Below are 13,310 nucleotides of genomic sequence, written 5' to 3' on the forward strand. Positions count from 1 at the left end.
GGATAATGGGTAATAATCAGGCACAAACACCCTCTTATACAGAGCTTGCAATTTACTGGAGAGGAGGCAAAATAAAGAGATCTACAGTAACGAGACACCAGCAGAGAAAGTGCGTCATATCGACCTTCAGTGCATCACACTCCATAGAGAACATTGATGTCTGCAAGCAGAAATTGCCATGCCAGCTATTATAAGTAATCTAGGGGGAACTGTCCCCAGTAATGAGAATCAACGGCTGAACAACATTCATTATAACATCTACCTATCTAATATCTATCTATATATCTATTATCCATCTATCTATTGATATCTATCTAATATCTATTATATATCTGTCTCTACTATCTATCCATGTATCAATCTATGTGTCCATCATTTAATATGTGTCTCTGTATCTAATATCTATTATCTATCTTATATCTATCTATCACTAGCAGTAGATAACTGAAATAACTGCAGCTAGATTTATCTGCAGTCCTATGTAAAACTGTAAACGAATGACAACCTCATCTCTGCTATATGTATACAGCAACAAAGTGACAAATGAAGAATAGCCCATACACAACAATGGCAATATCTCATGTTTACTATCGGTTTTATAGGGGTAGTATGTCATACTTTGTTTTACGAGAGTTTTCTGAATCACCCCAGTTCCCTATATCACTGTCAGCAAAAGAGGCAGATGTTTTATATCAAAAAGAGCCAGGAATGGTTTCGTTTTGGAATAATCTTATAAGTATGAGAAAAAAACAAAACAGAAAATTCCTTGTGAAAGCATGTAACCGCTGTAGATTAACAATGTACCTACATAAACCAACAATTTTTTTGCTGCATTTCATATATATATCAAGCATTGCATTCCCTACCCCGCCTGCAGGGGGCATCGTTCTGCATATACTCCATCCATCTCTGCTCTCGTATCTCCTATATGAAGGGGTGGAGGGTAATTTCATGGGATACTGAGTTTTGCCTATACCAACGTCATTCAATCATTCAAATGTTTTTTCATCCCTTGGATTAAATTAATGGACATATGTCTTTTTTCAGCCATGCTACATAAGTGCGTAAACCCCCGCTTACCACATCAATGAAAAGATGTTATACATTTCCAATAATGATAGTAAGTTCATTCCAGCTAATAAATACAAAATTAGAATTTCCATTAAGGAAACGTGGGTGGGAAAAATCAATTTACAGTAAATGGCAATAAACAGGGCGGCTTAATGTTGTTTAACGTCACTGTATTGAATTTCTTGTGAGGTAATAACATCCAGATAGGGAATCCTGAATTCAGTTCTGTGTGATGACCAGTAGAGGGCGCCCTCACACTTCTAATCCGCCTTTGTCTGGGGGAAAATAGGAGAAAATCCGAAGCGTATGGCTTTGTTCCAGGTCCCACTACAAGCTCTAGTCACATTCATTTGCAGGTATTACATTTTTTTTCTCTATGATTTGATCATCGTTAGTAAATTAACTTTCACTAAAAGTTTTAGAAAGACTTTAGTAGTGTTTGCTAAACTATGTCCAACACATATGGAAGAGTCTGGGATTGGGGAGAGACCCCAGCAGCCAATACTGGGGCTGAGAGCAGAGAATTACAGCGCTGCTGGGAGCAGGCAATCCCGCTTAACCCCTTAGAAACCACGGACCCTACAACAGCAAATGCAAGTAACAGCTAGTGACGAGAATTGATCTGATCCATTGCTTCTCCATCAGCCCAAATCACCGTCAGTCAATCAGGAGAATCACATCCAGTTTTCATCACCCTTATTTCTATATGAATCCAGTACATATGCCACAATGCGACAAGGAAACCCCCAATGATGGACAATTTAATGCTTTCACTACCACAGAGAAATGACAATAATCATCATACAGTCTATAGCCCATAATGAGATGACATCCGAGTAATAATACCCCTTAACAATTAATATCTCGCAAGCATGAACTATAGTAAAATTCACAATGGGTGGTCTATGGCGTGATTTAGCATTTCAGGCAGATCTACTACTACATTATCTTAATACGCTTTCTAAAGAGTTAAATAGCAAATTCAGCTCAGCCACATCTGTGCCAGCAAGCAGTGTGAAGACATTCCTAGCTATAGAATGCAAGAAAATGCCATCCCTCCTCTGTAAACTATGTCATGCTGGAGTGATTTTCTAAACAATCAATTGCCTCTAGCATCAAATACAGGTTATGTCCCCTTGGTGGAAAAAATATGACATTCTTAAATCCCAGTGTTACACAAGAACAGTCGCTCTGTAGACTTTGGACACTTCCCAGTCTCCTCTCTACTTTCCATAAGCCGCTTCATCCCCTGTAGCCTTTTTCTCCTATACATACCCAAGTAGCCTCCTACTCCCAAGTAGTCCATCCTTCATAGTAGCCTCCTTATTATACTCCTCCATAGTCTGTTACCCCTAAGTAGCCCCTTCTTATTTGCAAAGAACCCTATTTCTAGTAGCCTCATACTCCTCAGTAATCTCTTACTCCACAATGGTCCCATCTATCTGCTGTCTCCTTCTTCAAACTCCATGGTAGCCCATTACCCTTACCTCCCAATAGTCCCTTATTCTTTAGTAGCCCTTTCTATTAATTCCCTGGTAGCACTTACTTCTTATTCTTGCACATTTCATAGTGGCCCCTTCTTCTCACTACTTGGTAGCCCCCTCTTTTTTCTAATAGTAGATTTGTCATCCCCTTTTCTGTAGCTCATTCTTCTTAAAACCCCCTTCTAACTTCCCAGTTGCCCTTCCTCGCACCCCCTGGTAGCACCTTCTTATTACTCCCTAGTCCCTTTCTCTTAATCTCTGGTAGACCCCTACCACTGGTATCCTTTACTTCTTACAACCCAGTAGCTCTTTTCTCTCACTCCCTTACTCCTTAGTGGATCTTTTTTCCTATTTCCAGTTAGCAGCTATCTCCTACCCAGGTACTGTCTTCCTCTCACTTTTCAGTAGCCCATCATTCAATATCTTCCGACTGCCCAGTAGTCCCCTCTTCCTCTCTGGTAGACCCCTCTTCTTTCTCCCAAGTAGTCCCTTCTTCCCACTCTCTTCTCTCTTACTCCCCAGTAGACCCTTCTTATTTCTCCAAAGTAACCCCTTCTTCCCTCTTACTCCCTGGTAGAACCTTCTTCTTTGTCCCCAGTGGCCCCCTCTTCCTACTCCCTTCCCTCTTATTCCCGGGTAGAACCTTCTTTCTCTCCAGTAGCCCCCTTTTCCCACTCCCTTCCCTCTTATTCCCCGATAGAACCTTCTTCTTTCACCCCAGTAACCCCCTGCTCCCTCTTACTCACCGGTAGACCCATCTTCCTTCTCCCCAGTAGCCCCCTCTTCCCACTCTCTTTCTTCTTATTCCCCGGTAGAACCTTCTTCTTTCTCCCCAGTAGCCCCCTCTTCCCTCTTACTCCCCGGTAGACCCATCTTCCTTCTCCCCAGTAGCCTCCTACCTTCTGGATGTGTCAGCTTTTTAAAGACTCTTTATTTAAGGTGCAGAAAAGTATTTCGATGGAAGTTTGGAGTGCTCACAGATACTCCCATGCTGGTGATTAGAAAGCAGATTCATTGCAGCGCCTGAGTGACAGCTAGCAGCTCCAATGTCTCATGAAATGATTATGAGGAAGATCAGAATCCAGTTCTGTGCTCCTTCCTATAGCCCTTGCTTGTTGAGTTTAGCAAGCCATTTAGACCAGAATGTCTTGGCTTTTTGTCAGTGAGAAATTATTTAGGATCCTCTTTGTACTTCTATTGGTCAAACTCCTATCCACTCCACAGAACTGCTGGGCACTTAAAGTGACAGAGCCTGCCTCTTCCCCAGCAACACACAACATCATAAAAGAATAATGTCAACCTGATCGGAGCTAAACATACACCTTCCATACGCCCAACTTTCCCCTAATATCTCCTGCCAAGTCTCTGGTGTTGAAGCCAGAGAGCAGACACTGGCATCTTAGTCAGTACTTTGCTGTTATTTGAAATGCAAATGTGATCACCTGGGGAGTTCCTGTATTTTTAGTCTGAGCGCAGAGAGCTGGGAGTTGCAATGAGATAAAAATATTCCCTATTTCTGTCTTCTTTTTTTTTTTTTTTTCGCAGCCTTCTTTATGTAACTGGCGCCATGACAAATATTTTGTGGAACATGATTTATAATTGCTCTCCAATGGAAAGCAATGTGCGTAACAACTGCGGTTGCAGCAGAGCTGACTTTTCTAGGTGCAGCAGAGCTGACTTTTCTAGGTGCAGCAGAGCTGACTTTGTCATGTGGCACAAGTCAATGTCCTATTATTGCATGCTACCCTCAGGACCGCAGGGTTATGATGCACAAATGATGCAGCTGCAAAGAGTTTCATGACAAATGCACTTAAGTTTGAGCATTACATTAAGTTATTAAAACATAAAAAGAATATATTATTTTCTCATTATTTGTTTAGTTTACAGTTGGATAAATATGGAAATTACTTTCTATATGCAGGAGATCATCAATTTTATTAGCAGCAATAACTTGCCATTTTAAATGATAATAATAATGAGTATTATTTAATTTTATGGGTTGCAATATGATCATTTACAGGAAATACATCTATAAAAGCCAATAATAATGCTAAGATTTCTACTGTATAATGGATTATTTAGAGATGTGGGGGAGCAGAGTTTGTCATGTGGCACAATGCATTGGAATATCACAATGTGGTTACTGCAGGTAAACCCTGCATTATGTGAACTCAGCTATCACAATGCACAAAAGAGAAATGACAAAGTCAGCTCTGCTACATCTGCACCCATTCAGAGAGAAGGAGAAGGACCCACCTTTTTCAGTTAGTTTCCAATGAACACATCAACACACTTGTATATTTGGAAATCTCAGATGAAACTCTGGATAGTTTGGTTTGTTTTCTTGCAACTTCCTATGTGAAAGGCTAAAAGCAAAGTGCAGCCTCGGTCTTCTGTGCTGGAGCTGAGAGATTAAATTATTGATAGTGGAAAGTGCATGGTAAAGGCAGTGGAGTCTCCTCATTAAATGGCTCCATTTGATCTTGTTGGAGAGAGAGGCAGCTCATACTACTGGCACTCACTAGGGTTAGACAGGAGCTGATCAGCCTTGTGGAGCTGTGAATGGGATGTGGGAGGGGAATCCACGCAAGTCTGTGCTACTCTCCCTGACGTGGGAGATCACGTGACACCTCCCCGGCCTCTAAAAAAGCCACACAGCTGAATGAATTACAAGCATCACAAACCCCCTGCAGGAGGGTGGGCTCCGCTCGGCGAATGCCTTCTAATTAACCCTTCTCTTCTCTTGAAACTTTATCATTTATCTTTATCTATCCAAAGTCATTTTTAACCCAAATCAAAATAATAAATTTTATGTCGATTTATAAATAGATTATTTAAAGCAATGCATCTAGGTCAGATCTGACAATTCTGTCATTTAGCTCACATCTATCACAGATCTATAGTTTACATATCTATCCAATTATCTAACACATATCTATTTATTTATCTATGTATCTATCACATAGCTATCATTTATGTCACTTCTAATTTAGATCTATCTATCAAACTATCCAATTATTTATCACATATCTATGTATCTATTATATTATTTATCATCTATCGCATATTTCTATCTACCCGTATATTAAATTATCTATCTATCCATCCATATATCTATTTCTCTATCACATATTTATATATCATGCATCTATCTATATATATATCTATCATCTATCTATCACATATTTATCTATCTCCTTTCTATTTATTATCTATTTATCTATCTATCACATATTAATCTATCTATATATCACATATCTATTTCTATATATCATCTATCACATATCTATATATCACATATCTATTTCTATATATCATCTATCACATATCTATATATCACGTATCTATCTATCTATCTATCTATCCATATCTACCTATCTATCTATCTCTACTTATATCTATCCGTATATCCATATGTCTATGTATTATGCACCCTTGAGAAGACCACCCCTTCAAAGATCATTTTTCAGTGCAGTTTTGAGTGGTCATCTATTTCTCCATCTCTCTGTAGTGACAGAGGAGCGAGCTGTCAGTTCTCGGTCTGGTCTCTTGACATTGCTATCAGTAAGGGTTCTCTGCCACTTTGTGCAGACAGCAATATAAATTCTACTTAAGAGCCTTCATCATGAAATACCACCTCATCTGTCACTTGGTTATTAGATATTGTAACCCAACAGCCTGAGGTTAGTCATGTTTCCTTCTGCGGAGAGCAGATAGTACAGTAAGATAGCCCAGAGACTATCTCAGATATTAGGCAATGCATATTTACTGTGTTAATGAGAGCACAGGTGCCAGAGACGGCATGATATGTTATTAGACTGCTTGCAAGACAGGGGAGTGATGGAACAGCCCTGGGATCACACTATTGTAATTCAATATGCTTGTCTTATCTATCCATCTATCCATCCATCTATCTATCTATCTATCTATCCATCTATCCATCTATCCATCTATCCATCGATGTGTATTATCCCTTTGTTGTTTCTTTCACTGATTATTTGGAGACATCTTTTTTCCAGACGTGAGACATAGATAATGTCTGTGCGAGTGTCCATTACTGACTATAAATGGGACTGTTCATCTTTATTTCCTTCAGGGATCTTGTATTAATACTGTAGAACAGGAACAAACATTGATAGCTGAGTCTCTGATAAATCGGCTTCCTTTCCCCTGCGTTGGTTGCAGGGGTCCCCAGGGGGCAGAACCACATATGCAGTGAAATGGGCAGAGGTTTTTGTCTTTGTGTCTCAATTTCCTATTGTGTTTTTTAGACGCTGCGCCATCCTCACAAGTGGGAGACAGTGCAGTATATTTGCAGAACACTTCTTCGGCTGGAGAATCTTTGTAAAGTATTTATTTAACTAATGATGTTTAGAGCTCATCTCATCCATTTGCCAGGACCTGACATCCATTATGGGCACAGGATTCACTTTTAATATTTTTTTTTCTTAATAGGATCTAGAGCTTTAATTCTCTACAGTCTGGGGAAGAAAACTGTGAGTCTTTACTACTCTGAAGAACCAGACACAATAACCAGTAAGGTAATGGCATGGGGCTGAAAGAAGCCACAAAGTCCTACAATACAGTCCAGAATTGGCGTATACAGGGGCCATAAGTGGGAAATATATTATTTCAATTATGAAAGGAGAATAACTTAACTGATCCCTTTGAGATTAATGATTTGATGAGTCCTTTCCAATGTGTTTGGGCACATTTATAGAGATATTGACATATAATGACTTCTAGTACACATCCCAAAAACAAGGGCTTTATTACTTGCTGTAACCGTATGTCAAATCATCCAAAACCCATACTATTGATCTAAAACTTCTTGTAACTATACGGCCTATTTCTTACATTTCCATTCTGCTTTCTCCTCCCCAGTGCAAAAAAAATGCATAATGTGAATCAGACAATAAACACGCCTCATATTATCTATTGATAGCCCTTTGCAAAAGGGCAAATGGCGAAACCAGTCTTAACCCTTTCAGAGGCAAAGCCTCGCAAAGTACAAGTGGGGATAGCTTGCCAAAACTTTGGGAAATCAATCTGCCATGATGTTTGCCAACAGATCCATAATTCAATGTCTAGAAAGGACATACAGATTGCAGGAAGGCAAGTAAACGATTGACCTCTCCAGACCATTAAAGGGGTTATCCACCATTAGGCTACAAGTTGGCAGTCACTCTATGAGGATCCCTTTGTGCCGGGAGTGGGAGGTCATGTGACCACAAGTATGCGATTTGTATACTTCCGGCCACATTCCGACTAGACGTGTCTGCATTGAGCAAGGCCACACGAGTCTAGATGGCACATGTATTCATATTGCATCCTTATGGTCACACACCTGTCGCTGTCACCAGACGATCCTGCCTGCATGCACTGTGTATGCTGTGAACACTCACAAGTCTGCACTCACATGGAGGTTCTGCAGGCTTGTACCCTAAGGCTGGACAACCCCTATAAGCACGGCAGCCCATATGGACAATGCACATGCATAAGTGCCATGAGATTATAGCCACCCGACCAGGATGGAAATACATCATTTTTATTTAGCCATTTAAAGTAAAGCTGAAACTTCAATGCAGATCAGCAGAGTAATCTAGGTGCAGATACTGAACCAGCAAAAAATGCCGGAGGTTTCAGCCCTGAATTTTAAATGCAGCTTTGGAAGAAGAACACTTGCTGTAACTCACGACCAGTTCATGCTACGTAAAGCAATAGTTTTACAAATTGACTCAACTGTTGATGGAGAACAATTCTATACGTACATTTCAAGTAAAGTACAGACTTCAACCTCTGCTATAGGAACAAATTCATTTGCAAATTGAAAAAGGACCCACAGTTTACCAAACCATGCAAATGGCTGTAATTGGCCACCAAACCTGAATATGGTGATGTACTCTGATTATGTGGAGCTCTGCTGGTCACAAAGAATAATCTACACTGCTTCGCCTGCCATCTTGAAATGAAGAATAAACTGCTTGTAGAAGGAAAGTCTACTTCATTGTGAAAATGTAATTATCAACTGGAGATTTACACTTAATTAAAATCTATTAAACTGCCAAACAATTTTTCATGAACTACTCCAACCTTCCCACTTCATTAGCATTACTCCAACCTGCCAACCTGCTCTCAGACACAGGGAAAGGGCACACTGTCATATGCGATCATTCTCAGCCACCATGGATGACTGTTGGTAGGTATTTTCAAGAAATCGTGATGAAACAAATGAGAAGTTAGTGTACCAAGGCTTGGCATCCCAGCATCTCAAGCTATTAATACTTTTAATTGGATAAGGTCAGCGACAGCAACACTTTGTCTAATTATATTCCGTGTATGTACTTTATGTGGTACGGAGGGTGGCACAGTGGCAACCGACGATACAATACGTACTTATCATGCCTCCTCTGCTGACTGATCAATAGCCCATGAATGGAGAGCAATGCTAGCTATAATCTGAGTGCTTTATAGAATATCAACCCAAAATAATCAGAACCCGGTACCTGCAAACTGGTCAATTATATCTGTTCATAAAGAAAATAACAATTTGATGTTAGCTTTTATTAATTGATTTAAAGGGAACCTGTCATATTGAAAATGCAAGCCCAGCAAAATGGTGTAGAGCAGGGGGGCTGAGCTGAATGATATATAGGTTTTGTGGGGAAAGGTTCAGTATAACTTGTATTTTATACATTTTATGATCTACCTATGTTTAGGTGGGTGGTCCTCTGTATACACACTTATAAAAGGAAAACTGTCGATCACTGATTAGGACCACCCACCCGCCCTAAAAATAGGGAGATCATAAAATGAATAAAATACAAGTTATACTGAACCTTTCCCCACAAACCTATATATCATTATGTTCAGCTCGTCCTGCTTTATATCATTCTGCCTGCAGATTGGATTGTATTTTTAATATGAAAGGTTCACTTTAAACAAAGGTGTTTCCAAAAATCCCAACACCTGCTGTTAAGTGTCTAATTGCTGAGACCCCCCACTCCTCACAGGAACAGGGGTGTTTGAAAGGAGTCATGCATGAGTGGGTCATAAAGTTTATGGGATAGACAAAGACAGCTGAGTACTATACTTTACTATCTCCCCATTTTTGTAATGTGGGGGGAGGGGTGGAGGGTTCTAAGCTATGGTAATCCCAACAATTAGAAACTTTTCACCTGTTTTGCTGAAAGGTTATAAGTTTTGCTTCTGAGAGCACCGCTTCAGTTTTTATAGGTTAGAAGTTTTGGAGCATATTTAGGAATGATTGTACTATTATCTTGATAACGCACAACTCTTTCATGTGAATGTGTTCATTATTTATGTTTTTTTCAATGGGTTTACATAATTTGAGCTTTGTATGATGTTTCATTTTGGCTGTGTATGGTGGTATCATTGTGGCATGGTATGGAAGTATTATTTTGTTAGTGTATGCTTTTAGCATTTTGGCAGTGTATGAAGACCCTGGTGGACCTACAGTATCTAGTCTTGCACAACATCGATCTTCCTAAAGATCGTTCATCGAGATCAAGCCAAAGGCTGGTAAACAATGAAAATAACAATAATGGTGATATTATGTTGGCATGGTATGGTAGTAGTAGTTTGTTAGTGTACGGTGGTATCATTTTGACAAACTGTGGTGATATTATTGAGGCATGGTATAAAAGTATTATTTTATTAGTGTATGGTTTTATCATTTTGGCAGTCTATGGTGATATTATTTTGGCATGGTATGGGAGTATTTTGGCATTGTATCCTGGTATCATGTTGATAGTTTTTTTATTTCAGCAGTCTATTGTGCTATTATTTTAGAAGTGTATTGCTGTAACATTTTTGCAATATTTTGGCAGCTTATTTTGGTATTATTTAATGCTTTGTTTAACAGAGTATGGCAGTATTATTTTGACAGCATATGTTAGTATCTTTTTTGGCAGTGTTTTGTGGCATTATTTCCCCCATGTAATATTTGGTGCTGATTGCCAAGATCATTTTGCCTCTGTGACAACATCTTTTGGACACGGCACAGTACTGTTGTTAATAGTTAGGACCACTACTTGCCTCTCCTCCAAGATTTTATGCATTTTAGGATTTTGCAATATATGGTACAAACCATTGTAGTTCTCCCAGTCTGAGGTGAGTGCTTTTTAGGTTTTATAACAGCACATAGTGGAGTTGTAAACATACAAGGAGCTTCATTCATGGAGATTTGTCTTTTTTCCTCTTTGGCAACGGAAAAGTCAAAATGGTAGTTAATGTTTGATGCAATATTTTCTATCAAGCTGTGGATTCTGTTTTTGAAAAAGTGAAAAAATAAAGTGCAGCTATATTGATTATCAACGTTGAAATGATGCTACAAACCATAACTTTATTATTCTTTGATAGAACAACTCTCATTAGTCGCTGACAACCAACACGGCGCACTTCCAATTGTTTTTTTAAAGCAGATAAAAGCCAATATTGTTGTAATAAAATACAACATAATTGCAAAATGTTTGCTGCTATGCTGACTTCTGATGTACTAATATATGGTCAATTTTATATTTTGCTTTGAAATGTAGTTTACTTTTCAACTTTACAATATTTAATTTGCAGCAAACTTTGGGAAATCTAACTTTGAAAACTCAATACCAATAAAATAAGTGTGTAAAACATTCAATTAAAGCCTTTGGAGTATTGTGCAGCGTTGAGTTGTGTTAGTTGAAATACAAAGACCAGACTAAACTTCTGCTGCAAATATTTGACGGAATGCTTCTAATTGCTATGTACTTTGCTTGAGGTATCAATCAAAGCTTTGCTTACATGTCTGTGCTTCATAAATGATGGAGGACTATGAAAGAGTCTAAAAACCTTGAGCATTACAGCCTGCTCCTAAAATACAACTTCGAGGAAACCTAGCAACTTTCATAATGAGCTGATGATCCATCAAGCCTGGTCATTATCTGACCTGTATAAACATTTACCCTAATTATGTTGCCATAATTGTTATAATAGTAGTGTGAAGATATCGATAAAAGGGCAATAGTAGGGTCTCATTTTTTTATAGGATGGAAACTCCTGTTCAACTTTGAGTAAATCTCTCTATATGTAATTGCATTGTACAGAAAGGCAGCCAGATAAAAAAATGAGATTAGGGGAAAATGTCTCCTTTACCCAGGAAGAGGGAGACCTTTGCTTGTTTTTTCCATATTTTTTTTTCCTCCAACCTAAGTTACTTAAAAACATGAATGACTGAAATAAAAAATAAAGGAGCATTGAGTCCCAATAGGTCATCCCATCTACTGCCATAGGCGCACTACAGATTATTTGCTGCAGGCTCCACTGGAAGTGCTGGATATAAGGGAATGATTTATGTTAATATGGAAAGCTGGTGAGATCAAATTGGCTCGCAAATATTACCCAGTAAGATAACCCATTACAATTTATAAATAAAAGGTGTGTTTTTGCTTTAAAGCTGTTACTCTTCTAACTAAGCTCCATTCAAGCTGAGCTCCTATGCCCGTAGAGGAGAATAACACTGTCTATGAAAGAAGGAGCAGATCTTTTTTTAATCTCATATAAACCCTTTAATTATTGCACAAGCATCAGATTGGGGATGGGAAAGCCATACATTTAATGTAGCCTTTAACCATGTGTGAGCCTACGGCGGAACTGCAAAAAGATTTACATTTATGGATATTGGCTACTGTGCAATGCAATGCTAATGCCTTGGGCTGACAGAGCCTCTTTCCTTTACTTGAACTGAGATACATATTATTAATCTATTCTGTGTACGGTCAACCTTTCTATTTCCCAAAAGGCCTTGAAACTGAGCTACAGCTGCCCTGCGAGATCGTAACACAGACAAAAACAAATTCAGTCCAGAGAAACATGTTTTGTCAGTTACTCCTATGCCCAAGGTAATATGTTAATGGGTTTGAAATGACAAGGAAGGACAGTGAGATTGCAGGTAAGGTCAAGAGCACATGTACGATAAAAAAAAGTAGCTAAAGAGCTAGAGAAAGTACCAATGATTGGCTAGCTGCTGAGTTGACTCTCCCCATACTACTGTTACATATGGATATGCCATATGTGGACATCAAACCATGACAATGACATTGCTTCAAGTTGACAAATGACTGTGTGAAACTTGTCATTTTGAACTTTCTCTAAGTGTTAAAATGCTACCGGCAAAAATGAACAGATCAATCAAAACTGACTAATGATAGGGGTAGGACCACACGAACAGTAGCTGAGAAGGAAATTGGGCTTTTGTGGACTTTGTTACAGGATGAAAGAAAACCAATACTTGATAAAAAATCAAAACAGCTACAATATATCTGTACAAGACGTAATAAATAACTATATAGACAAAATAGAAACAAAACCATCAAGATGATTGGAACTAGTGGGTAGGACTACATGGTCTAGAACCTAGAATTGAAGAATTTAAAGGTTAAAGGGTCTGAATGTGATCATAAATACCAAACCTTCATACATCTCTGGTATCACAAACCTTCAATAACCTGTAAAATGTATGCCAACATGCTGCTAACTATATATATGGTGGACCCAGGTAGTACATGGTAACATTGTGACTGTTATGGGGTCCTCGGAGAGTTGGGGCACAGCCATGGTTGTCTCATTGTTATGGTATAGGTGATGACTTGCTGATTACTGAAAGTGCCACCACTGGGGTGGGAAGTTGGCACAATGATCATGAAAATTGAAGAAAGGAAAAAAGGAGACACAGACATCAGGTTCTTGTATTTTGGGTGG

The 13,310-nt window shown here is 38.8% G+C and overlaps 1 protein-coding gene across 3 annotated transcripts in view; it reads right to left on the minus strand.

Moving 5' to 3' along the window:
- Nucleotides 1-13,310, minus strand: part of BDNF (brain derived neurotrophic factor) — a 74,621-nt gene that overhangs the window by 44,153 nt on the left and 17,158 nt on the right. The window contains exon 1 of one of the 3 annotated variants that reach the window (XM_073658067.1): nucleotides 4,812-5,120. The exons of 1 other annotated variant lie outside the window; for it this stretch is intronic. The gene's annotated coding sequence lies outside the window, so the exon portion shown is untranslated. Of the gene's footprint in view, nucleotides 1-3,454; nucleotides 3,816-4,811; nucleotides 5,121-13,310 lie in introns of those variants that run through there. One more of the 3 variants, XM_073658068.1, reaches the window with a different exon arrangement.

The sequence above is a fragment of the Phyllobates terribilis genome, unplaced genomic scaffold (assembly GCF_046119375.1).
Source record: "Phyllobates terribilis strain yellow unplaced genomic scaffold, ASM4611937v1 Scaffold_13__5_contigs__length_258822181, whole genome shotgun sequence".
Lineage (NCBI taxonomy): Eukaryota > Metazoa > Chordata > Amphibia > Anura > Dendrobatidae > Phyllobates > Phyllobates terribilis.